The sequence below is a fragment of the Cetorhinus maximus genome, chromosome 15, assembly GCF_964194155.1.
Source record: "Cetorhinus maximus chromosome 15, sCetMax3.hap1.1, whole genome shotgun sequence".
Lineage (NCBI taxonomy): Eukaryota > Metazoa > Chordata > Chondrichthyes > Lamniformes > Cetorhinidae > Cetorhinus > Cetorhinus maximus.
Genome location: NC_135893.1, coordinates 84,517,992 through 84,542,816, shown reverse-complemented (window position 1 = coordinate 84,542,816; position 24,825 = coordinate 84,517,992). Strand labels below are relative to the sequence as shown.

General features: G+C 42.0%; 1 protein-coding gene across 4 annotated transcripts in view; it reads left to right on the top strand.

Moving 5' to 3' along the window:
• Positions 1 to 24,825, top strand: part of capn15 (calpain 15) — a 288,702-nt gene that overhangs the window by 28,516 nt on the left and 235,361 nt on the right. For 2 of the 4 annotated variants that reach the window (XM_078558793.1, XM_078558789.1), the window contains exon 1: positions 198 to 549. The exons of the other annotated variants lie outside the window; for them this stretch is intronic. The gene's annotated coding sequence lies outside the window, so the exon portion shown is untranslated. Of the gene's footprint in view, positions 1 to 197; positions 550 to 24,825 lie in introns of those variants that run through there. 4 annotated transcript variants of the gene reach the window in all.

Below are 24,825 nucleotides of genomic sequence, written 5' to 3'. Positions count from 1 at the left end.
CCCCACTCTCCGCCCCCCCCCCCCCCTCTCCCCCCCCCCCTCCCCTACTCCGCCCCTCACCCACTCCTCCTGCTCCCCCCACCCCGGGGCTAGTCTCCCTCCCTCCCACTCTGTCGTTGCTGCGCCTGCTCCTGTTGTTGCCGCTGCCGCTGTCAGTCAGTTGCCGAGAGCCGGCTGGTTAGCGGCTGTGAGGCGGTGGACCAGCGGCCTGGAACTTTCTCCTGTTGCCGCAGACAGGGCAGCGACAGCCGGCGGCCAGCCCTGGCCGGGGAGCTGCTCCGGGGCTGAGGCTGGGAGGCCGCTCCCGAGCCCCCCCCTCTCCATGGATCCTGTGCCGGGGCTGCTCTGACCCGGGACCCGGAGCTCTCGCTATGGGAACCTCTGCTTCGTCTATCGCTGCGGAGACAGAAACCGGCCTCCCCGCCACTGCCACCCCACCCCCGCCGCCGGGCTGGGGCGGCCCCGGGACCCCGCTCTGGGGGACGCTGAGCGCCGCTCGCGGGAGAGCGCCCGGAGCCGCCAACAGCTGGTCCCGCGGAGCCGCAGCAGGTAACAGGGGGGGGGGGGTCAACAGGGTACAAACACCGGCAGAAAGTCACTAAAACCGGGCTAAAGAGGAAAGGATCGCTCCGATACCGGGTTTAAAGCGGATTGAGTGTTGTGAGCAAGCGGGGTGTGGGTTTAAATGAGGGAGCAGCAGTCAGTGAAATCCCGAGAAACGCTGGGACAGTAGAAAGTAAAGTGGATAGGGATAAGCCTGCAGTGGCAGACAGACAGCCTCCAGATTCACAATGCACTTTTCCAAGTCCCTGAGAGAGAGAGAGAGAGAGAGAGGGAGAGATGGAAACATTGAACAGGTGGAAGATGAGGAATAATTTTTTAAAATTCATACAATAACAAGTAAAAAAAAAAATTAAAAGATTGGCAAACGTGACATTAAACCGGAAAAAGGGAATAGCTGGCAAGACAACAGAGTGGTCATGTGAAGCCTTAAGAGTTGTAAGACCGGAAAGCCAGTAGTGAAACCCTGATTGAAAGGAGAGCAGCAGCAATAGTTTTTTTTTGAAAAATACAGACAAGGAATCCAGTTAGTGAGATGGGGAAAGTAATGGCTGTGTATGTAGGTTTGAATAAGAAACGCAGGAACAGATTGCTTCAAGCTCACCTGTCAAATCACTGTTGTTTACATCATGGCCTGTGCTGAAATCATCTCAATTTTTATTTTGTTGTTGCCTGGTTGGATGCTCAATGTTGATAACTCGGCTAATAGTCTTGTGGAATCTAGGTATGTGATGAGGCTGCTATAATACAATTGTTTTTCTTGGATGAAATATGAAGTGAGCTTATTAAATTTGCTTGCTTTGAATTTTAAGTTGTCAATGCGCTGGTTCTTGTTTACTAGCTAAAAACATTTTTCCCCCCAATATTACCGTACTTAAACAACCAGCTCCTCTGCCCTTAAATAAACAAGTAGCCCTGGAATTGGTGAGTTATTTTAACATTGCACTGTGACTTAATGTGTCCCATGAGTTCTGTTATCCCAAGTTGTATAATAAAAACCTGATATGACCTGGTGTTTGGTATCCTCCATAAAGGAGGAGAAAAGTTTAGTAGATTCAAGAGGCTGACATCATAGACTTTTACTTCATTAGATTGTACCCTGTTAGCTTGCAGATTTTTAACATTATATAAGTGATTTCTGTGCTACAGATATAGTTCATTTCACCCTAGTGAATGGGAAGCGAAACTCCTAGTAGTTTTTTTGTCGATTACCATTGCATTAGATCTGGTTCAAAAAGGAGTTGAGTTTTCATTTTAAGGGAGAATGTTTCCTGAAATTTGTTTTGCTGCTTTCCAGCTCACAGCCCTGGATTTCACATGGACATATTCTGCGCCATGTTGCATGCTTTTTTTTGTGGTATCGCTACAGGCAGTTAAATGCAATAAAAATTATTATTTTTTAAAATGTGCCAGAAATTGTGCAACAGAAAGTTCACCCTTGTGCTTTTCTCTGAACTGCAGAAATAATTTTGAGTTTGTGTGGAGGAGTCCATTTGCTACACAGGAATTGACCATTTTGTCATGATGAGTTTTTCACCTGTTTGTGTGGTTGACAGAGCTAACAGCGTTGAATGGTGTCTGATGGATAAATTGATCTGTACAATCAGCCCTTTCTGCTATCCCACTCAAGAACATTTGGATGGTTCTGAAAGCTTGTGAAGGAGCCTGCCATCTAATGGTCAGATGAGACAGAAAATGTAACACTTGCATTGTTTAGAAGGCTGCAGAAAGTGGAACTTTTTGCTGTGCAGAAGAAGGAAGTCTGTTTAAATTGGTATGTTAATGAAAATGCATACAAGGGGAAAACATTGAAATATGTATCAAACATATTTGAATACTGTTAACAGTTTGGATCTCCATATTGTAAAAAGGATATAAAGGTACTGGAGAAGGTACAAAAACTGTTCTCTAATGGTACCAGAATTAAGAGGTTGTACCTATCAGGAAAGATTGAACAGGCTGGGGTTCTTTTCTTTCAAAGATCGAGGGATGATAGAGATGTTTATGGTGATGAAAGCATTTGATGCGGTTGATGTAAAGAAGATGTTTCCACTTCTGGGGGAGACCAGAACTAGGGTCCATAAATGTAAGATAGTCACTAATAAATCCAATATGGAATTCAGGAGAAACTTCTTTACCCAGAGAGCAGTTTGATTGTGGAGCTTCTACTACATAAGGCAGTTGAGGTGAACATTATAGATGCATTTAAGGGGAAGCTGGATAAACACAGTGAGAAAGGAATGGAAGGATAAGTTGATAGGGTGAGATGAAGAAGGGTAGGAGGAGGTTTGTTGAGTATAAATGCTGGCATGGATTTGTTGGGCTGAAGGGCCTGTATCTGTAAAACTGTAATGTGTTTACACTACAACATTAGAAAACAGAAGCAATAAGAGGAAATCCTAGAAAATAAAGAAAGCTGAAAGCTAGTCATTTGAAAGAAGGGAACAATGAAAGTGAGTATGAAGACACATTGACGCACACCCACTATGTTTCCAGGCCTGGAAATGTTGAGAGCTGAAGGGGTATGTTGTGAGTAAATGCACCCTCTGGTACCCTGAGCCAGACACACCAAGTTTGAGTCTTGCTGGTCTCTGCAGAGTTCTCCCTATTTGAGGGGACAGTGATGCTCCTGATCATTGTGACTCTTGCTGGAAGTGTGAGCATGTGGATAGGTGTCCAATGAGGAGGATTAATTACTAGTATCCTATAAGGGGCAGCAGCAGAGAGTTATCAATCTATTCAATCATGGAAGGTAGCAATTTTTTAGTCTCAATCTACTAGGAATCAGAATCAGTTTGGTGTAGCAAACTTATACTTTTCTGAGAAGAAACAAGGGAGTTCTCATGAAAACACACTGATGTGACATTGTTGGAGGCAGTAACTGTTCTCACCATTATTTAGCCTGCGTTTCCCTTACCAGTAATGTACATAAAGGCTGTAGTAATCTATAATATGAGCCCAGTTTCTGATTACTCAGCTATAAAAACAAATGTGTTATTCCGTTTGTAAATATGCTTTCTAATCAGTTGGTAGCTGTAGATATCGTGAATTTCAGAAAATATGCAGAAACTGTTGAGCAAGAAACCTAAAGAGAAGTTGGGTGCAGTTTTTCTCAGCATTGTATGTGCAAGGCTTTGAGGATAATTATTTGAGAGAGGACACATTTGATCAGTGGAATTTGTATCTCTTCTGTTCCTCCTGGAAGTGACACTGAGGTTGAAGGAGGAATTTGGGGTAGATGCTGAGGGTTTGTGCTTCCTGCACCATGTTGCTCTTGTGTCAACAATAATAAACCTAATCATCATCCTAGTCCAACGACTACTGAAAATGATATGGTTTGTCCACGTGGTTATGTTGTGTGATGCTGCTAATTAATACCTGTGGTGTGTCATAATGAGGGTTGGTCCTCATTGTTAATAGCACAATAATGGATGAAGTGGTGGAGAATGCACATGCTGAACTCCAAAGAGGGTAAGGAAATGGGTATAGTAGTATAATGGTTATGTTATTGGGCTGATTATCCAGAGACCATGAATTCAAATCCCTCCCTGGCAGTTTGAGAATTTAAATTCAGTTTTAAATTTTGTGGAAATTAAGAAGCTGGTCTCAGCATAAGTGATCCTGAAGATTTTGGATTGTTGTAAAAAGAAAATGACTACTTCACTCATGTACTTTAGAGAAAGAAAATTGCCACCTTTATCTGGCCTACACATGACTCGCCGCACTTACCTTCTGAAGTGGCTTAGAAAATTACTCAGTTGTACCAAACTATTACTAGCAGTTCAAAGAGAAGGCTCGTCACTGCCTTCCCAGGACAACTAGGGATGGGGCATTAATGTCATCATTACCAGTGCCAGAGAATTAATCTTAAAAGATACTTTGGATGGAGTGGGAAAGAAAAATCAGCCCAGGCTTCTTGCCTTGTATCAGTTTGTTAGTGATGTCACCTGGAGAGTCAGATTGTCGGCCGTTCTTTTTGGGAGGGAGGCACATGGTGAGGCAAGAGAACTAGAGAGAAATAAACATGTTGAAATCAACAATGTTCTCTGAAAATAATTTGAAATTACTGGTATTATTTGTAAATAACCAACAAACACCTGCCATATCGGATTAAATTCACCTGGAAGTAAGCCAATTGTAGCAGAGATCACAATCATTAATTTATCACATCAGTCCTGGAGTGAGCGAGAGGAAGACTCTGAGTGGGTGGAGTAGGTAAGTGGAAGAGTAATGAGAGCATGCTAGAAATCACAGCTTACATAATGGACACAAAATGCAGTGTTCTGTGCACTGTTAATAAAATGGTTCCGTAAATTACAGAAGAAGAATAGCTGTGTGTCTTTACGTTCAATTAAAAATGCAACAATGTTTTATGTTGCCGTTTATCTTTTTACTTTGGTGTATTCATCATTCTGGAATATCAAAACATATAAAATATATCTCTTTTATTGCTATATATATAATTCATAGTTTCATATCACAATTGAGCCAGTCCAACGACATACATTTTTACTTCAACATAACCCAAGCTAGTCACAACTGATCTGTGTTAACTATAGGACATGCAGCAGAACCTTGTCTTGCCAAGGTAGAAATAATTCTGTTACAACTACAGTGTACAGTATATTACCCAATGAATTAATTAACTTTAAAATACTATCGTACTGACTTGAAATAAAAGCAAAATACTGCGGATGCTGGAAACCTGAAACAAAAACAAAAATTGCTGGAAAAACTCAGTTCTGACAGCATCTGTGGAGAGAAAGACAGAGTTAACGTTTTGAGTCCGTATGACTCTTCTTCAGAACTAAAAATAAGTTAAAATGTGGTGAAACATATACTGTTTAAAGGGGATGGGACAGGTGAAGCTGGATAGAGGGCCAGTGATAGGTGGAGGCAAAGGAGAGATTGCAAAAGATCTCATAAACAAAAGATCGAAGGGGTGCTGATGGTGGTGATACTGGCTAAAGGAAGTGCTAATGGTGACATTATATTGCAAGACTTTAAGCATATTGCAAGCACTAGTTCCCTTTGAAGGAAAGTTTTTTTAAATAAGTGTTCCTTCACTGCAGGAATCAGCAAAGTGTTTGTTAAAACCATTTTTATAATTAGATGAAATACTTATACCATCTTCAGTCTCAGATTTGTCTATTAGTAAGAGGCAAGAGAGCAGTAAAGCTGCCAGGGGCTCCTTGCTACTTCAGTTCTAAGCAAGTGCTGTGTTAATGTGTATGAACTCTGCCTTCATCTCAATTTTAGATATAAATAAGTACAATTTATAAATAAAATATTTAAATTTTAACAAGTACAGTACAAGATCACTTGGCACCAGCATGTTCCTGTTTGGATCATCTCAACAATTTTGCTTTTTATATGCTTGATGAAAGTTTAGCTCACCAAGTTGAGAGATGGTCACAAGGGAAGAGTGGAATATGGTGAGAGATGGTCACGAGGGGAGAGTGGATTATTTTCAAGTCAAACACCATTGTCATATAACAGTACAGCACAAAAGGTGGCCATTTGGCCTATTGAGCCTATGCTGGCTCTTTCTCCATATCAATGCATTAAATAACTAGGTGCACCACAGGCAGGTATAGAATAAGGCTTGCAAATTCTACCCCAACAGTGTGCCTTAATCCCAACTTCCAGTATTCCCTCAGTGACAAGACTAAGAGTGAGTCTCAGACTTTTGAGTGCTGGATTGGTGAACTGAACCCACATTGCAAGATGCTGCAGCACCTTCATGTTCCTTTTCTGTTTTCAATGTGAATTTTCTTCCCACTCTGCTTTACATTCTCTATGCTTTGCATCATTCCCTGATTGAGGGGGAGGGCTAGATGACCTGAGACCCTGACAAATGCTACTGTACAACAGAGGCACTGAGAAGCACAGATCAACGCACCAGGTGCATTTTGCTTGTTTTTCCCTCTGTCCTGTGGTGTAGCATTGCTCACCTTTTGATTATAATGGGGGTTTAGCTGGTAGCAGGAATAATGTTCTAACGGGAGCAGGGCACGTATTAACACAGCTGGACCAATTGCTGCAGACCAGTGACATTTGTCGCCTGCTGGTCTAGCTGTTGAGAGGCACCAGACCGCCATCTATTCACAGCGGAATGAGTGCTTCTTCCCCTCATAGTACAGAGTCTGTCCCCGGCAATTGAGGGGATAGACGAAAGGCTGTGACTAAATTCAAGTTCCTATCAAACTTCTGCTTTCTGCTCTCTTTACAAACAAAAGCTAATCGGCCTTTTTGTTTTCTTAACCCTCTCTATTGTTCTATTTGAATTAAGTATCTAATTGTTGAGTATCTAATTTTTTGTACGGTTTTCATTTCCTTTTCCTCTAATAATGTTTCAACTGCATTTATTTATCTTGTGATGCATTTTTTCTTTGCCTGACACTACAGACCTATTACAGGCCAGGTTGAATGATACTTCAACCACTAGTTCTGATGAGGGGTCATCAATCTGAAACGTTAACTCTGTTTCCCTCTCCATGGATGCTGCCTGACCTGCTGAGCATTTCCAGCATTATATTTTGTTAAGAGCACTACTGTAGTTCATTTTGATGTAAAATAAAGTATCCCTTAACTGCAGGAATAAGCAAAGTGTCTGTTAAACTATTTTTACAATTGGGTGAAACACTTCATACCACCTCCAGTCCCAGATTCATCTATTAGTAAGAGGCAAGAGAGTAATAAAGCTGCCATGGGCTCCTTGGTACTTCAATTCTAAGCAAGTGCTGTGTTAATGTGTATGAGCTCTGCCTTCATCTCAATTTTAAATATAAGTTAATACAGTTTATCAATAAAACATATAAATATTAGAAAGTACAATGCAAGACAACTTGGCACCAGAACTCTGTTTTTTCCTCTGGATTTCTTAGAATGGTTACAGCACAAACTATCATTCAGCCTATTATGTCCATGCTGGCACTCTGCAAGAGCAACTCAGCAAGTCTCAATTCCCTGCCCTTTTCCTGTAGCCCTGCAAATTTTTTCTCTTCAGATAATTATCCACTACCCTTTTGAAAACTACAATGGAATCTGCCTCCATGATGCTCTTAGGCAGTACGTTCCAGATTCTAACATACACAGTTTTTTTTTAAATGTTTCCTCACAATGTCTTTGGTTGTTTTGCCATTCACCTTAAATTGGTATTCTCTGGTTCTCAACCTTTCCACCAATGGAACAATGGGCTGAATTTAATGCAGCCAGTGCAGCAGGAACATTGCAGCAGGAACATTGCGGCTGGGCCCACTAAATCATGGGAGAGGTCCCGAGTCAGTCAGCAGGAAAACCTCCCCCATTTAAGTCAGAGGGCGGAAGGGGCAGACACGGGATTCCCGGCCAGTGACAGTGGGATGTCCATTAAGCTCATTAATGAGCCAATTGACACCCATTATCCCTTAGCCCATTGCAATTTAATGTTGGCTTGGGGATTAAATGGAGGCCGCACCGGTCTCCCACACCCTCTGAAGGCTGCCCAGGAAAACCTGTTGGGTTTGCCAGCAGCCTCCCTGGGGGGCTTCCTCACTATCAGGCACTCTGGGCCCAATCAAGGGATGCAGCATTGGGCAGGGGCAGGGGTAGTGCATGGCTGCTGAAAGCCAACCCAGTACCTTCACTCCAACCCTCCTATGACCCCAATCCTGCCTTTACTCACCCGTGACCTGGGGTCCATCTGCAATCCTGGGGCTCGGGTGGGTGCAGCACTGCCAGCAGCCATCACTCCTCTGGTGCTGGCAGCAAGTGGAGCTGCTGGCTCTGATTGATTGGCCGGCAGCTCTTGGCAGGAGGGACTTTTGCTGCCAAGGACTTCAATTGTGGGGAAGGCTCGACAGTGGCCTATTGATTCCATCGGGCCTCCCCGACAGAACTGATGGGGGGTCCCCCCCCCCACCACAGCTTTCCAAGTGGTAGGCGAGACCCCAGTCAGCCCGACAAAATCCCAACCAATTTCTTCCTATCCAGTCTGTCCGGATCCCACGTGATTTTGGATGCCTCTATCAAATCTCTCAACTTCCTCTAAGGAGAATCCCAGCTTCTCCAATCTATCCACTTAACCGAAGTTTCTCATCACTGGAACCATTATTGTGAATTTTTCTGATTCCTCTCTAAAGCCTTCAGATCCTTCTTAAAATATGGTGCCCAGAATTGGATAGTTTAGAAGGATGAGGGGGGATCTGATTGAAACTTACAGAATACTGAAAGGCCTGGATAGAGTGGACATGAGGAAGATGTTTCCATTAGTAGGAGAGACTAGGACCCGAGGGCACAGCCTCAGAGTAAAGGGAAGACCTTTTAGAACAGAGATGAGGAGAAACTTCTTTAGCCAGAGAGTGGTGAATCTATGGAATTCATTGCCACAGAAGGCTGTGGAGGCCAGGTCATTGAGTGTATTTAAGACCGAGATAGATAGGTTCTTGATTGGTAAGGGGACCAAAGGTTACGGGGAGAAGGTGGGAGAATGGGGTTGAGAAACTTATCAGCCATGAATGAATGGTGGAGCAGACTCGATGGGCCGAATGGCCTAATTTCTGCTCCTATGTCTTATGGTCTTATGGATACAATTCTCCAGTTCATTCCTGGGAATCTCCACTGTATACTTTTCTCCAGTCTGGAACAACCATAGTACGCCATTACTTTCTGTATCCTGTCATTCAGCCAACTTTGTATTCATGTTGCTAAAGTCCCTTTTATTCCATGGGCTTTAACTTTGCTGACAAGCCTGTTTTGTAGCACTTTATCAAACACCTTTTGGAAGTCCATGCATATCATGTCAACTGCATTACCCTCACCAACCCTTTCTGTTACCCTGTCAAGGACACAAATCAAGTTGATGAGTCAAATGGCGGCCTCATGGGCCCTAATGACACTGTGAATCTAAAAGTTAGATAAACATAATTTTCCCTTGACAAATTCTTGCTGGCTTTCCTTAATTAATCCACATTTGTTAAGCGACTGTTAATTTTGTCCCAGATTATAGTTTCTAAAAGTTTTCCCACCACTGAGGTTAAATTTACTGGCCTGTGGCTGCTAGGCTTATCCTTTCATCCTTTTTTGAATAACAGTGTAATATTAGCAATTTGTCGTGCCTTCTGTCTCCATGTGTAAATCCCCTTTTTGGTTCCTAATCAGCCACCCCTCCTTTTACTATTTATACATCAAGAGAAGACTTCAGGATTCCCTTTTATGTTAGTTACAGAATCATAGAGGTCTACAGTACAGAAAAAGGCCCTTCAGCCCATCAAGTCTGTGCCGGTCAAACAAGTACCTAACTATTCTAATCCCGTTTTCCAGCACTAGGCCCATGGTGTTGTATGCCATGGCATTGCAAGTACACATCCAAATACTTCTTAAATGTTATGAGGGTTTCTGCCTCTACCACCATATCAGGCAGTGAGTTCCAGATTCCCACCACCCTCAGGGTGAAAGAATTCTTCCTCACATCCCCTCTAAACCTCCTGCCCCTTACCTTAAATTTATGCCCCCTGGTTATTGATCCCCCCACCAAGGGAAAAAGGCCCTTCCTGTCTACCCTATCTATGCCCCTCATAATTTTATACACTTCAATCTCCTCTGCTCCAGGGAAAATAACCCCAGTCTATCCAATCTCTCCTCATAATTAAAACTCTCCAGCCCAGGCAACATCCTGGTAAATCTCCTCTGCACTCTCTCTAGTGTAAACACATCCTATAATGCGGATTCCAGAACTGCACGCAATACTCTAGCTGTGGCCTAACCAGTGTTTTATACAGTTCCAGCATAACCTCCCTGCTCTTATATTCTATGCCTCGGCTAATAAAGGCAAGTATCCCATATGCCTTTATTACCTTATCTACCTGTCCTACCTTAAGGGACCGGTGGACATGTACACCAAGGTCCCTCTGATCCTTGGTACTTCCCAGGGTCCTACCATTCATCGTGTATTCCCGTGCCTTGTTTGTTCTACCCCAGTGCATCACCTCATACTTACCTGGATTAAATTCCATTTGCCACTGATCAGCCCATCTGACCAGCCTGCCTATACCTTCCTGTAATCTAAGGCTATCCTCCTCACTATTTACCACCCCACCAATTTTTGTGTCATCCGCAAACTTACTGATCAACCCTCCTACATTCAAGTCTAAATTGTTTATATATACCACAGACAGCAAGGGACCCAGCACCGATCCCTGTGGAACCCCATTGGACACAGGTATCCCATAGTCACAAAAATACCACTTGACCATCATCCTCTGCTTCCTGCCACTCAGCCAATTCTGGATCCAATTTGCCAAATTGCCTTGGATCCCATAGAGCTCTTACCTTTGTTATCAGTCTCCCATGCGGGACCTTATCAAAAGCCTTGCTGAAGTCCAAGTAGATTATGTCAAATGCATTGCCCTCATCTCCACACTCTTCGAAAAATTCAATCAAATTGGTCAGACATGACCTCCCCATAACAAAACCATGCTGACAGTCCTTGATTACCCCCTGCCTCCCCAAGTGTAGATTAATTCTGTCCCTCAGAATTGCTTCCAATAGGTTCCCCACCACTGAGGTTAGACTGACTGGCCTGTAGTTCCCTGGTTTATCCCTTCCTCCCTTCTTGAATAACGGTACCACATTGGCTGTCCTCTAGTTCTCTGGCACCTCTCCTGTGGCCAGAGAGGTATTGAAAATTATTGCCAGCGCCCCTGCTATCTTTTCCCTTGCCTCACGCAACAGCCTGGGATACATTTCTTCCGGGCCTGCAGATTAATCTACTTTTAAGCCTGCCAGACCACTTAGAACCTCCTCCCTTACTATGCTAATTTCTTTAATTATATCAGAGTCCTTCTGCCTGATTTCCATACCCACGTCGTCCCTCTTGCTTGTGAACACCGACACAAAGTATTCATTTAGAACCCTACCTACGTCTTCCGGCTCCACATGCACATTACCACTATGGCCCTTAATGGGCCCTACTCTTTCCCCAGTTATCCTCTTACTCTTAATGTACTTGTAAAATAATTTTAGATTTTCCTTTATTTTACCTGCCAATGTTTTTTCATGCCCCCTTTTTGCTCCCCTAATTTCCTTTTTAAGTTCCTTCCTATACATTCTATACTCCTCTAGGGCTTCCGCTGTTTTGAGCCCTCGATATCTGCCATAAGTCTCCCTTTTTCTCTTTATCCAATCCTGTATATCCCTCGACATCCAGGGTTTCCTGGATTTGTTGGTCCCACCCTTTGTCTTTACTGGAATATGTTGGTCCTGTACTCTCCCTATTTCCTTCTTGAATGAGTCCCACTGCTCTGACACAGATTCACCTAAAAGTTGCTGCTCTCAGTCCACTCTGGCCAAATCATATCTGGTCTTATTAAAATCGGTCTTCCCCCAATTTAGAACTCTGATTTCAGGCCCATCTTTGTCCTTTTCCATAACAACCTTGAACCTAACGGAGTTATGATCGCTATCTGCAAAATGCTCCCCCACTCTTACTTCTACTTGCCTTGCTTCATTCCCTAAAATTAAGTCCAGGACCACCCCCTCCCTTGTAGGGCCTTCTATGTACTGGCTTAAAAAGCTCTCCTGGATGCATTTTAAGAATTCCGCTCCCACTAAACCTCTCTCAGTATGACTAACCCAGTTAATGTTGGGGAAGTTGAAATCCCCCACTATTACTACCCTATTATTTTTACATTTCCCTGAAATTTGCCTACATATCTGCTCTTCATTTCTCGCTGACTGTTTCGGGGCCTATAGTACACTCCCAGTGATGTGATTGCTCCTTTTTTGTTTTTCAGTTCTACCCATACGGCTTCCTTTGAGGAGCCTTCTAAGATCCCTCCTTACTGCTGTAATTGATTCCTTGATCAATATTGCGATACCCCCTCTTCTTTTACCTCCTTCCCTGTGTCACCTGAAGACCCTATTCCCTGGAATAATGAGCTGCCAATCCTGCCCATCTCTCAACCACGTCTCTGTGACAGCAATTACATCATACTTCCATGTGTTAATTTGTGCCCTCAACTCATCTGCCTTATTCGTCAGATTCCTTGCATTAAAATAAATACCATCCAACCTTGCCAAACTCCCTTGTGCCTTAACTGGCCTATAATTTCTATGCTTTCCAGACTCACTTGCTCTCTCTTCTAATTTTGGCTGTGCATCTCCCCCTGCTGAACCTCCTCTCAGGATCCCACCCTCTTGCCAGTTAGCTGCCAGTCTTTCCTCATACTCTCTCTTTGGCTTCTTTCATTTCTTTTTTTCACTTCCCTTCTGAACATTCTAAATACAGCCTGGTTTTCACGAATTATCAAATTGACATCTGTCACCTTATTTTCTATCTCTTTCGTCATCCAGGGAGTTCTGGCTTTGTTTTTCCTACCCTTCCTCTTTGTGTGAATATACCTCAACTGTACGGAACCATCTCTTTTTAAAGGCAGCCTATTACCAGTTCCAATACAGTTTTTCCTGACAATCTTTGATTCTGGGCCAGATCTGTTTCTTCCCCACAGAAATTGGTCCTACTCCAATTAATTATTTTTACTCTAGATTTCTCTTTGTCCTTTTCTGTAACTAACCTGAACCTCGTGATGTACGATCACTGTCTCTTAAATATTCTCCCACTAACATTTAATCCACTTGTCCCACCTCATTTCCCAAAACCAGATCCAGCAATGCCCCCTCCTTCATTGGACTGGAAACATGCTGATGTAGAAAATTCTCCTGAATACGCTTCAAAAACTCTTACCTCTTTCTGTCCTTTGCACTATTTTTTTATCAGTCAATTTTCAGATTATTTCTTAGACAGTACGTGTGTCAGTTCTACGGTGTTGTGCAATATTTCCAGTGAACTTTGCAGCCAATGTTGGTTGCGGGAATGATCCAGAGGTAGCTGTGAAGCACTAGACCCTTCTGTGTTGAGGTGGGTTCATCTGCCTGGACGCTGCTGTCTTGAGGTGGGTTCCTCTGTCTAGATGCTGCTGGTTTTGAGTCAGTTCATCTGTCTCGATTGTGCTTGTTTGAAGAGGGTTCATCTGTCTTGACGGTGCTGTGTTGAGGTGGGTTGATCTATCCAGACGCTGCTGCACTGAGGTGGGTTGATTTGAGTGTTCCGAAATGAAGTATCAGACCTTGTGAGACCCTTAATTAAACAAATAAGGCCTTCAAGTAGGAAAGTTGAACCATTTATTTGAATTCCTAGTCTGTCTTACCTCGCAGCAGTTGATTTTTAATAGTTGTATTAAGTTGTTAAAGTTGGTACTGTACTGCTGGATCAGAATCAAATTCTGAAGTTGTCTTCAAGAGGATACAGAATTGTGTATTAATTCATAATTGTATCAGATGCAGCATTTTAAACACTTTACACCTTTCAATTTAAATCTTGTTGGGAGGAAATGAATCCTAAAACTATGAAGTGACATTTCTTCGACTGTTACCTTTATAAACTCCTTACCCTGCCCTGCACCGGACTGGTTTTCCTTGAACCTTTTATCCTCATTTTTCCTTCCCTTCAATGTTGTTGCCAACCGATAAGCGTTTACCTATTGTTGGATGGTGGAATTGGGCTGGGGTTGGAGAATTCTTTTCAATGTTGATATTGTTGTTTTATGATTGGTAAGAAGATGGAATGCACCTGAATATTCCCACTTTTTGACTAACCTAAGAACACCTCTTCTGTGCAGAATTGGGCTCCTTCCGCTCATTGACAGCTAACCAGCATGCTGCTTGAGGCCAAATAAAACTCGGCCAAGGCAAGTGTACTTGAAGTGTTAAATGCCCCAGGGGTCAGATATTGTTCCAGCAGATTAGGAGTTCATTGCTCACCTACCAGAGACCTGCTCTGATAATTGCCAAGGCATCATTTGCAAGTTAAGCTGCTCTTTGATTTTTCACAGGACAGAGGGGCGGGGGGGGCGATTGCATTGTCTAGGACAACATGATTTGCTCTGCAAATGAAGCATGAGTGCCAAAAGGAGTCGTGGAAATCTGTATACAGATTATGATTTTGGTGGAGATCGGTAACTTTCAAAAAGAAATTCGAACTCCCATTTACTAACTGAAAGAATTATACCATAAGATTTCATGTTTTAAACAGAAACTTTTACTGTACAAGAGTTAAACGAAGCAAGTGCTACTAACTTAACAATATATTTCGTAAATACTTATTTTTTAAGCCTGAAAATCTCTCAACAGGACACCCCCATTCTACTTTTATTTCCTCCCAAGAGTTCCCTTATACTTTACAAGATCTTGAGGGTTCCTTCACTTCTCCTGGGACTGAACCAAATTGTACCACAGCTTTCAGGAATTCAATTGATTCTCCTCAGTGTTCCCGCTATTCTTCGAGGTATGAGATTTCTTGGAATTTTTCCACTAGCATCCAGCTCCAACTCTCCTTAAGCATCTCCTGATTGTGGTCTTCCCAGCTCAGTCATGAATCTCACTGCACTCTTGCTTAGTGATTTCACATCAGAAAACGCCCTTGGTTTCTGATAGCCCTCTGCTACTGGCCTAGAGCTCCCGGCAGATTCTTCTTTGCTCGTTTCAAAGCTGCGTCCAGGCTGACTTCAACTAGCCTTTCTGTGAGAAATCACACAGATAAAATCCCAAAGGCAAAAAAAAAACCTCCCTGCATCTATCCTCATGGCAACTTGGGAAGTTCCAGATAAAGATTTAAAATTGTCTTTTGATCTGAAAAGTATATGGATACTTTAAGATCTTCCCTTGTTTTGATCTGAAAAAATTACATGAATAATGTAAACCCTTTATTGCGACAGCTGTAGACTTGCTGTCTTCATCACAAAACACAAAGTGGGGTTGCCCATTGTTAGTGTTTTCTCACTCCCTGTCCCACTTTGATCTTATTAACTTAACATAGGTCACCCTTTCAATTGCAATTACTTTGCCCATTTACCGCCTTCTTGAACCAGGTGCTTTCATTTATCTTACATTCAAAATATTTCAACCCCCAAATTAAAAGCTATATTTGTAAAGCATATAAATCACGAAGTTACATATTCATAACAAGATCACTTAGCAACGTGCACTTTCTTAATATACATATTTTTCTTTAATACTCCCTTTTCTCTCTTCTCTCTGACACCAGGGTTTGAGAGATGCAGAATAGTGGAGGGAAGACATCTCCATGAAATTACCTGGTTTCTTTTAACCAGGATTTCAGTTGAAGCATGATGCTAGGCCATGTGAACATAAAGTTCACAAACAGCAAATACACCAGCAGTGCATGTATAACTTCTCAGTTCAACATGCGTAAAATGAGGATTTGGAAACAGGATAAATCTAACAATTACTGCTGACTTCAGTGAATTCAAAATTGGTGCTTTTGGCAATAACATCTAAAACCCTGTGTTAAAGCAGCTTTAGGGGATGAGAATTGCAGGAGAGATAGTGATTGGTTTGCTTCATTGTGAATTGGTGTTATTGCACTTGAAAGCCTAATCTCTTCCCACACCAGCATAGTCAGTTTGAGCATACAGCCCTGTTTGGATGGATTGGAGAAGCACGCTTGACAGTGTAAGAAACTCCATTCAGCAGACAATTGTGTGCACTTCAAATTATTGTATGTATCAGTTAGTACCAGTCATCACTGGTATACTTGCAGTCTCTCAGTTTAAAACTTTTTCTATTGAAATATAATACAATCTTGCATTCACAACTGCTGTAAATGGCTATCTGTTCAAGTACAAACATCACTGGATAAAGAATTCCCCTGTCATTCACATTTTAACATTCATTCTGTGTGGAATAGAAATAAATCGTAACCATCGTTGGCTTTAAATATTCACCTCCTGTGTGTTGTGATCCTATTGTTGGATGATTGTTATAGTATTTCTGACAATGTAGATGGGGTATGTGGGATTTGGGGAGATTAGAACTGGGCTCCAAATATAAATCTTCCACAAAAACGCTCTAGGGTGGAAAGAAAGTTGTTATTTTGATTTGAGTTTTCTTTTTCTTCCTGTGACGTCGTCCATTCCTCAGACAGCCATGAATTGTATGTAGCCTCAGGAGATGATAGCCTTTCTGAACTTAGCCTGGGGTTTTAAAGCTGATAATGCATGAATAGTGCAGCAAGTTTGAACATATCCTAGGGCTGTATACAAAGAACTCTGAGGCATCTGTATGCACGGGAGTGTGGGCTATAATCATTATGGCATAATGGAGGGCTGTATTCAGATGGAATCACTGTTTATTTCCATGTGCATTGTAGCTTAATCATTTGACTGATGCCTTGGGGCTGAAATCTATTTTTCCTTGTGTCATTTTGCAAAAAAAGAAAAAATTTTTACAACGTTGTTTGTGTTGAATTAGAACATAGGGCTTTCTGATTCCAGACCAAAAACCTCTGAGGTCATCTGGTTCCTGTCTGTCTTTGAATTCTTGAATATGATTATTTACTGATGTCCTGTTTTTATTGATGTACACGAGTAGTGAGGGAAAAAATCCTTTCTGTAGTGATGGCACTGTTGTGCTTTGGGCAACTGACAAGGTCGTTCTAAAAGTTAGGTTGGAGGATCTCCGGAAGTGTGCCAAATAAATTTACAGCAGGTCCCTCGGAATGTGTTATTTGCAGAAGGTTCCTGCAGAAAAATATGGAGAGCACTGATGTGGAACACTAGTATTCAGTAATGTTGTGTCAAAAATGTTTTAACTTTATGTTTAGACACTGCCTGAGGTCATAGTCACATTTCTACCAGCAATGACATTTTGTTCTTGTGATTTTTTTAAAATGACTTTTAGACAGTGAAGGTAAGCAATTTGTGTAACTCTTTAATGTCTGGAAAGACCTGCGTTTGATGAAACATTCTGCTCTGACATTCTTCCTTGCTTACATCCAAAACCTCTTCAGCTGCAAATCCCAGCTGTTAGTAAACTGTCCTCCATATGTTTGGTAATCCCAAATGTTGCTTGTGAAAATTTCAAGAGCTCTCTTTCCAACAGAATCAAAATTCTAACTCTTGCATTACAATTCAAACCTATAACAAACTGGTTGTCTGTTCTTGCTATTACAATAAAGATGTTTGTTTATTCTCGGAGATGTGGGTAGGACCAGCATTTATTGCTAACCCCTGGTTGTCCTTGAGAAGATGGTGTTGGCCTGCCTTCTTGAACCACTGTAGTTTATCTGGTGAAGGTAATTTTTTTGCTGCTAATTCTTTGTTTCGAGTTGATGCAATTGAGAAGCTTTCCAGACCACTTCAGAGGGCAGTGAAGAGTAAACATGATGGTGTGGGACTGGAGTCATGAATAAGCCAGACTGTGTAAGGATGACAGGTTTCTTTCCCTAAAGGACTTTAATGAATCAGTTGGGTTTTTACAACAATCTGACAAATTCATGATCATTTTTACTGATTGATGCCAGATTTTTTTCTTCATTTTCCAGAGGTCCAGATTAAAGAAAAGAATTCAAATGGTGGGATTTGAACCCATGTTCTCTAAATTACTAATCCAGTATCATGCCATACCTCTTCAATAAGCAAATTTGAAGTGTCTCAGAGTGATACATATATGAATCCTCATTCCCCTTTCTCACCAATTGTTTCACTCGACAAAAGTTTTAATGTGACTTAGTGTAACTAACAAGTCTGACACTGTGGAGGAGTTGGGTGAGGCATGTTTATCCTCAGCTTGCATTGCAGTTTGTAAAGCAGCTGCTTACAATGTGCAATCTTGCTTATTCTACCATTACTAACTTCAGTGAACCTGCCATAAGGAGGGCAGTGATGCAGAGTGCTTTTTTGCCTCTGTTACAACATGCAGAATATCCAGTATTGTACATGTAAAACCTGCTGTTTTTGTCCTTTTTAATTGGTACTTCCCATGCTTCCCACCCCTATCAGTATTGTGGGGTGACATACACTTTTTTTCCTGTAGACTGTATCTGTAAACATGTCTTTATTGGAATATGCTAAAAAGATGTAATGGTATTGCTTTTATTTTGATACAGCTGTTAATCATCTGGCTGTCTTAATTTAACCTTTTAATCTGGCATTTCAGATGGAATTTCAGTGTTGTTACTTGAATTTGAGCGAAACCTAATGGTAAGTGTCTGAAGATTCATGCTAGCTCTAGTGGATACCTAGCTGTGCAATCGTAGAGTGTAGTCCATTCAGATCCAGAGCATTTTGAACTAAAGAATTCAAGGATATTGTCCAGGTTGCAGGTCACTGATGATGGCAGCAATCTGACCTGAATTATAAAATGTCAGATGTGCCTCAGGTACTCTTATCTCTGAGTCAGATGGTTGTGAGTTCATGTCCCACTCCAGAGACTTGAACATAAAAGTCCAGACTGAAACTTCAGTGCGTGCAGAGGGAGTGCTTCACTTTTGGAGATTATGTCTTTCAGATGAGATATTAAATCTCATGAACCTCATGAAATACAAAGTCTGCCCCCTGAGGTGGATATAAAAGATCCCATGACACTTTTCAAAGAAGAGCAGGCTGTTCTTCCTGGTGTCCTGGCCAATATTATTCACTCAACCAACATCAGTAAAAACAGGTTATTTGTCAATTTATCATATTGCTATTTGCAGGACCCTGCTGGACACAAATTGACTGTTGTGTTTCCTACATCACATTCGTGATTACTGTTTTGAAGTACTTCATTGGTTGTAAAACATTTTGGGGTGTCCTGAGCTTGTGAAAGGTGCCATATAAGTGCAAGCAGGGGTATCCAAAACTAGGGAGCATAAATATAAGATAGTCACTAAAAAATCCATTAGGGAATTCAGGAGAAACTTCTTTACTCAGAGTGGTGAGGAATATGGAATGCCCTACCAGAAGGAGTAGTTTAGGTGAATAGCACTGATATATTTAAGGAGAGGCTGGATAAACATGAAGGAGAAAGGAATAGAAGGATACGCTGATAGGGTGAGATGAACAGAGGTGGGTGGAGACTAGTGTGGAGCAGAACCACCGGCATAGACCAGTTGGGCCAAATAACCTGTTTCCATGCTGTATATTTTGTCATTCTGTATTTTTGCTTTAGTGTACCCCACTGCATTAAAGCACATTAAGTTAGTGTGATTTTCCTTGCTATAGTGTATTATTACCAATATATTAAATGTCCATAATGACAATATTTCACCACGTGGTAGTGTCTAGAGGTTCTCTCCACTTTCCTTTTCAATTGTTACCCTTCATATTTTTTCCCCATGTCATTTCATATTTTCCATCCTATTCAACTTCTTGCTCAAGTATGTGGCTTTCAACATCTGCCCTGATGATGGGACTGATCTTATTGTATGAGGAATTGTATTGTGGTGGTGTTCTACCAACATGGAATAAGAACATTGAGTTTTCCATTCTAGGTTGTTGAGCAGAAGTGCTTAGTAGGGAGAATATAAGAACTATCCAGGATGAAAAGAGCTATTCAACCTGTTGATGCTCACTCCTCGAGTACCGAACTCTCCTGGCCTAGAATTCAAATGGTTTTAATTCTAACATGTGCTTTGGAACATAGGACTTAGGAGCAGGAGTAGGCCATTCGGCTCTGCCATTTGATAAGGTCATGGCTGACCTGGTTGTGGTCTCAACTCCACTTTCCTGTCTGCCTTTCATAACCCTTGACTCCCTTGTCTATCAGAAATCTATCTAACTCAGCCTTGAATAAATTCAATGACTCAGCCTCCACTGCTTTCTGGGTAAGAGAATTCCACAGATTAATGACCCTCAGAGAGAAAAGGAAGTAGCTACACAAATAGTGGATGCACTGGTAGTAATCTTCCAAGAATCTTTAGATTCTGGAAAGTTCCAGAAGATTGGCAGTTTTCCAATGTAATGCCCTTATTCAAAAAGCGAGGGAGATAAAAACCAGGTAACTTATAGGCCAGTTAGCATAACACCTGTCATATAAGGCTACTTAATAAGATGAGAACCCATGGTGTTGGGGGTAGTATAATAGCATGGATAGAGGATTGGCTAACTAATAGAAGACAGAGAGTCAACCACATTGCTGTGCATGTTTGGATTGAGGATCAAATAGCGCTTGGCTGTGAGGCCCCTTGTATTGAGTATCATGCCTACATAGTGTTGAACAACAACTTATATTTATAAAGCACCTGACGTAATGAAACATCCCAAGACACTTCACGGGAGCATTATAAAACAAACGCCATGCTTTCAGATAATGTTGTCAAGAGGCAACATGTAGATGAGAATAGGAGGAGGGCCAATGATTATCAGAGGTAAAGGTGTGGAAACAGAAAGAGAAGCCATTGTAAGTGCTTCTTTGACTACGATTAGATAGATAAGCATGGAACTGTCCCATTCAGCTGGATGACAGTGGAGAGACCTTAGAGGAGGATGGTGTGGTCAACCATGATAAAGGCTGCAGACAGGCCAAGAAGGATGAGGAAGGAAAATTTATGTTTGTCACAGCCATGTAGGATGTTATTTGTGACATTGACAAGTGCAGTTTCGGTACTGTGGTGGGGCGGCAACCTGATTGGAGGAATTCAAACATGGAATTCCGGGATTGATGGGAACAGATTGGGAGGCTGCAATGTGTTCATGGACTTTTAAGAGGAAAGAGAGATTGGAGATGAGATGGTAGTTTTCAAGGGCAGAGTGGTCAATGTTGGCTTTTTGAGGAGAGGGGTAATGACAACAGATTTGAAGGAGAGAGGGATAACACCTGAAGAGAGAGAATTTTTTATAATATTGGCTAACATGAGGGCCAGGAGTGAAAGCTGGGTGATCAGATTAGTGAGAATAGGATTGAGGGAACAGAAGGTGGGTCTTGTGAAGAAGATGAGCTCAGAGAAGGCCGAGGGGAGATGGGAAAGAAGCTAGAGAAAGATGTGAGTTCAGGGCTAGAGTAGGGGGAGCATTAAAGCAAGTTTTCCCAGGTGAGCTAGTGGAAGGGAGAGGCAGCTGATTGGAGTCTCAATCTTAATGACAAAGAAAGCCATGAGCTCCTTGCACTTGTTGTTGGAGTTGAGGGCGGAGGGGACTGGGGAGAGGCATTTAAGAAGACAGATTGCAGTAGAGAAAAGAAGCCTGGTGTTATCTTGGAATGCAAAGATGGTCTTGGAATAGTGAGCAGTTTTAATAGATGAGAGTAGGATCCGATAGTGTTTTAAGCAGTACAACCAGATCTGGTGGTGTATGGCTGAATGAGTTGTACACTGTATCCTTTCAAGTCTGCCTTCCTTGGACTTCAGTGAGTGGAGATGAAGGCCATACCAGGGGGAACAACCAGCATATGAGAGAGTAATAGTTTTATTAGGAACTAGGACATCAAAGGTGGAGGTGAGCGTGCAGGTGAGTAAATCTTTAGCTGCAGAAATGTTACAGTGAATGGAAGGCCAAAGGCTAGATGATTGGGATTTTGAAAGTGCAGTTTTAAGTGAATTGGGGGAAAGCTTTTTCTAGGGATGGATACAGAAGGATTGGGAGTATGGAAGGGGAATGTGGGTGGTGAGCAATACAAGGAAATGATCGGAAATGGTCTTATCTATGATTGAAACTATGGTAGTAGAGAGACCACTATGAGATGGCAACGTCAAGGGGCAGCTTTAAATGTGGGTTTGGGAGTTTACACCGAGAGAGAGAATTAGGGAGGGGATAAGAGGGCAGTGGACTCGGGAGGGTGAAATGATGAGTTGTGATGGAAGTTGAAATCACTGAGGATGAGAAGTCATTTGGTGCAGAGGCCGAGGGAGGGAAACAGTGGAGAAATATTAGTGATTACATTTTTATCATACCTGGTAGGAAGGTACAGAACCATGAATTTGAAAGAAGATGGGCAAGGTTAGCTCCAGCGGGCACAATGGGCAGCCAAGTCGATAGGAAAATGGGATGTGCAATTAGTGTTGCTGCTTGGAATGAGCCAGTGCCGAGTGTCTTGACGATCCCATCGAAGGATGCCAAAAAAGGCACAGAGGGAAGCTGTAGGCGTATCTGACAGAAGGGAGTTGATCTTTGGAGTGTGGCAAGAGAGCAGGCAGGCTGAGAAGCACTGAAGGGTTGAGTTAGGGAATTGGGAAGATAGAGTATCTGAGAGAGCAGAAGTGAAAGGAGACATGAAGATAGAAGAAATTCTAGAAGGGGTAAAAGAAGAGAAGTTAAAAGAGCAAAGTAGGAAATAAATTAATAGGCTCGGGCCTGGAGCAGCAGCCAAAATGCTCACGTGAATGGACACAGGGAGTGCAAGTTAGATAGGTCTAGATATATAAAAATTAGGACACATAAAAATATGATAGGAAAAGGGCAATAGGAAGTAGATAATTTATCACTAACAGGGAGAAGCCCAAAGTTGAAGCAGAATAATGGTGATTTAGGAAGGGTGGAATCAGCATGATGCACCAACGAGCTGCTATCCAGGTTTGGAGACAGATAAGTGAATGAAGCCTGGAAGCTGTTTGAGGGCAGAGTAATGGAGGATGCACCGATAGAGATATTTTCATAGGAATGGAGATCCAGGAGGTGTACAAACAGTTGCGAAGTTGGAGGATACCATAAAATCCAAAAGCAGTGGAGGATTTCTCTTCTGATATTCTGGCCAGGAACAGACTGAAGCTGAAAAAGTAGTTGAACCAGTGGCCTGACACCAGCTCACCATTACAGCAGTGGTGGGGGAAGGGCAGTAAACTGATCCAAGATACTTTAAATGTCGCAGAAGAGCTGCAAGTCAGGGACAGAAGTTGGGTCTTACAGTATAATTGTGTAGTCCAGAACAGAAATGTCATCTTGATGCCATGATGAATCCAGAAATTTAAAGCCAAGCTTGAAAGGTGATGTAGATCTAGATTTTTCCAATTCTTTTCCATAGGTCGCAGCTAAAAAAAGCAGCAGACTCTAAACAAAAGCAGATCTTAATTTTTTTCCAATGTAATCCAGCGCAGAAACGTGATCTAGATGTCCAGTGAAGTCTAGGAATTCTAAGCCAGATCTCAGAGAAGATTCGCAGCTAGGTCTTTTCCAGATCTTTAGAGCTCACAAGGTAGGTCGGGAGATAGGCTTTGAACCATCAGACAGAAGTCATTTAAACTAACAGTTAACTTGAAGTTTCGGTTAAAATATTGAGATACCCAAGGTTATCTGGCACCTGTGAAACTATACCCCAGTGAAGAGCTAATACCTGCAGGAGGGAATGGGGAGAAAGTTGGTGATGAAAAAAGGAAGCTGAGTTGCAATAGTCTCTTTGAGATAAAGATTTATGCGTTCTTATAATGGGATATTTGAAATTATACAGAGGGTTGCTCAGAAGAAATAAATTGTTTGAAACTTCCCTCAACCTTTCATTTCAACTATTAAAGTAGCAATTTGTAACTGAGCTGGTGTGAAGGGCTGGATTGAAGCAAAGTTGTCCCTTTACTGCAGTATTATTGTCAGCCATAACCTGCAGAGCATATTTCCCAAACCTCATTTGTCCAGATCAGACATAGAATCCTCCAGTTACACATTTGAAGGAATTTTTCCATAGATGAAGGGCCTTGTTATTGCTCCACTTCTGTCAATGCTTCCCCTGCTAATACTCTTTAGCGATCCTCTTGTGGAGCTGTTTGCCACTTGACATGATGCTTGCAAATATAACTGTGTAGTCATGCGGTAGGAACATAACCAGTCTATGGAGAGGGATGGAGGTTGGGTACAGGATGAAGTGAACACAATATGCAGCTTGTGAGGCTCACAATTAATACTGCTGTGCTAGACAATGACCACTGCATTTAGTAATGGTGTGTGACTTTCCCAGTACATCAGGGAGTGCCACCTTAGTGCCAATGTACACTCCTATATACATACAGAGGCACCATTCTACAGTTAGAACTTGCAATGTTTTTAATTAAACTAACTGTTAAGCAGTTGTTCCAGTTTCTGTGTTGCATGAGGCCATCATGTTGAATGGGCAGGGTGCTGTACCTTAACCTGCCCTTTTTGTATAACCATTACAACCATGACTGCACTCAAAAGTACTTCATTGACTGGAAGATATTTTGGGACACCCTTAGTTAAAGACGCTAACTAAATGCAAGTTTTTCTTTCTCATCCTTGTTTTCAAATCCCTCCATGGCTTCACACCTCCCTATCTCTGTAACCTCTTCCAGCCCCACAACATTCTGAGATATCTGTGCTTCTCTAATTCTGGCCTCTTGAGCATCCCCAATTTTAATTGCTCCTCCATTGCTGAAAAGAGAGACATGTTGCCAAAGCTTTTTGTCTTGCAGTCATCAGGACAAATGCAAGAATGCCAAATTTCAAACAATCACAACAATTTTATACTACAGGAGAAATGGCTGCTGATTGGTTGGCAAATCTACTC